At 27.5% G+C, this 2,894-nt stretch overlaps 1 long non-coding RNA gene across 1 annotated transcript; it reads right to left on the bottom strand.

Moving 5' to 3' along the window:
• Positions 1-568: 568 nt before the first annotated feature.
• Positions 569-2,543, bottom strand: LOC150036690 (uncharacterized). The gene is made up of 2 exons (XR_016529412.1): positions 2,293-2,543; positions 569-850 (listed from the first exon to the last, which is right to left on the bottom strand). It is a non-coding gene; the product is annotated as an uncharacterized LOC150036690 (long non-coding RNA).
• Between the last annotated feature and the right edge of the window lie 351 nt (positions 2,544-2,894).

The following is a 2,894-nucleotide window of genomic DNA, read 5'->3' as shown; positions in this document are numbered from 1 at the left end:
TTCTTTGGTTTTAAATACATGACAATTATGGATAAGTCTCCTCATGGGCTATTTATCCTTTTGAATTGGAAATCTAATCCACGTCTTGTGCCTTGATTAATTGGTTGAGTCGTGAAAATTTTGATCTTTCAAAAACACAGCTAAATCCATTCAAATAAATATGATGCTTTTTTTTTTTTCAGGCTAAAACAGGGCAACAGACTTTTGGGGTTTTTTATTTTATTTTATTTTTTTACAATATTCATTTGGGGTTTTTTTTCTTTTCTTTTCTTTTCTTTTTTTTTTTTAACATTTCTTCCAAAATTATGGAAACAACAAGAAATTCAAATTTCTTGTTTTTGTTATCAGTTTTTTTCAAAAGAACGTAAATGGACAACATTATTGTTTTTTCATTATTGACTTATAAAAATGGCATAAAATCGATATATCTAAAAATATATATAACATAAAGAATTTGGATAAATTTTGAAAAACTAACGTCCATATAAAACTTTTTATAATTTTAATTGATTAAAAATTTAAAGAACGAGAAATAGATCAAATGGTTTAGGTCTCTTTCCCAGTGAAATGTAAGAACAAGATATTGAAGAAAAATATATTAAATTTATAATCAATTACAACATAATCCTCAACTAACAACTCACAGTAAGAAGAAAAGAAATGTAACGAAAGAAGAGAAAGAAATCAATTTGAAAAAATGAAAACAAAACGACAAAGTTTTTGCCCGAATCCTTTTGATGTTTTTGGCAAAGATGTTGTCGGATTTAAGTTTACTTTCGGTACGTTGGGCAAATGCACGACCGGCAGAACAAGGCTCCCTTCGGCTGTCGATTGTTCGAAATCCTGAAACCTGAGTAAAATAGTTGGATATATATATATATATATATATATATATATATATATATTAAATATTGTCCACTTTTCAAAGTATTCATACTTAAATAACAATGCACTGTTTCAAAAAAGAAAAAAAAAATCAATAATAACCTTGCCTAAGGATAATACATGGGTGCATATTATGTATCCCCTCTCACTACTTACATAACAAAGGAATCAAAATATTTCAAAAAAAATAAATAAGAACAATTCAACTGATGTTTGAATGCGGTCTGAGATGCACTTAATAAAAAAAAGAAGCGATTTTTAACCATCAGTTTATCATTAAAACTTTAATTTAAAAATTCTCATTAAATGACAAAAATACCACTTTTTTGTTCAAAAACCTTTCATGATAATGGGACCTCTAGTTTGTGACATATTATTTTATTGAATTTTGACAAAATATTAGAAGAATATCCTATATAAAAAAAGTGCAAGAAAGTAATAGATTTTAAGTATTATAAAAGGAGTATATGTTTTTTTTTGTACCAAATTGTCTCATTTAGAAATATTTTAAATTTGAATGCGGTCATTTTAGCTAAAAAAATTTTGTGTTCTTTAACTTTTTTAAAGTGACAAAAATATATGAGTGGTACAAAGTTTGGGAGAGTGTTCTTGTATTTGGGATCAAAGAGGAAATTATTCTCTTGTAACGAATCTTCATATAATGGATTTCTTTTAGATTGGTCGTACCGTTTCTCCAGATTTAGAGTTTTCCACGTAAATTCTATGTTTCTTATTTTGTTGTTTTCTTTCAATTTATTTTTTTAATTTATTTTTTTGTTTATTTCTACAGTGGGAGTGGGGGTTTTTCTCTCGATATATTTTTTAGTCTACATAAACAATAACATAATAAAAGCAAATGTCTTCGTCAAATATATCACTCATCTTGAGATAGATAATTTGGAATACGATAAGGAAAAAAAAATGGTCATGAAGATTTATGCTCAAAGTAGATGTCCCTAACCTAGACTCTATAATAATTTTGTGGATCAATACACTCTATATCCTTTATGAATAGTTCTATACCCGATAAATACAAAGATTTATTCGTTTTGAGAATTTATTACAACTATAACTCCATAGATAGGAAAAAACATTTACAACCCTTATTGGAAAGTCGTATATATATTTATATATTCCAAATAATCAGTAGAGTATAAGAAAATTTTCATAGGTAAAAAAATATCAAACTATTTATATAAATGACAAAAGAACACTGATAGATATTGATAGTCTATTAGTGATAGACTGCTATTAGTTTCTATCATTGATAGACACTGATAGACTTCTATCAGCTCTATCAAATAATATTAAAATCCTACTATTTTGTGTAAATAATTTTTCTTATTTTTTTATTTTTGAAAAATTCCAGCAGAAGTAAGAGGAAAATAAATGCTATTGAAGATGTACCTCAACAGGTAGAAGTAAGATGGCATCTGAATTGGGAGGATTCTTTGATGGATCGGCCTCCAACTCACGAACATGTTCATTAATATTTTCCTTCGCCATTAATTTGCCCACATTCAGATTCACAGTTTCAAGAATGAGAAAGTCATTAAAATTTTAGGATTTTAAGAGTACAAAAGAATCTGAACTTGGTATTTAGTTTAAAAGGAAATGAAAAGGTAAGGAACAAACATATCCACAAAAGATGCAGTGTTGGTGTATGGTATGAACATTTTCAATAAAGGTAGGCGATGTCCTAATGTCTTCGTTGACTATAAAGTATAACTGCGTCAAAAGCAATTAATGAACCACAATAATTTTACAACAATCATCATATATTCTACCTCCACTTAGCAAGTTTATACAGTATGATCAACGTTTTAGGTTGTTTGAAGTACACTTTGGTTGAATAAGAGACGTAAAATTGTTTGGAATGTCTTAAATTTGTTATATGACAATTCGTATTTGACATATTTAATTATTTGTTGTTTATTTACGATTATGGCTCTAAGGTTTAGAAAAATACACTATATGAACTCTCCAACCCTCTCTAATTCTGGAGGTGC

The sequence above is a fragment of the Benincasa hispida genome, chromosome 4 (genome assembly GCF_027475165.1).
Source record: "Benincasa hispida cultivar pf3 chromosome 4, pf3_genome.v1.1, whole genome shotgun sequence".
In the NCBI taxonomy this organism is placed as follows: Eukaryota; Viridiplantae; Streptophyta; class Magnoliopsida; order Cucurbitales; family Cucurbitaceae; genus Benincasa; species Benincasa hispida.
This window is presented reverse-complemented; position numbering and strand designations above follow the sequence as displayed.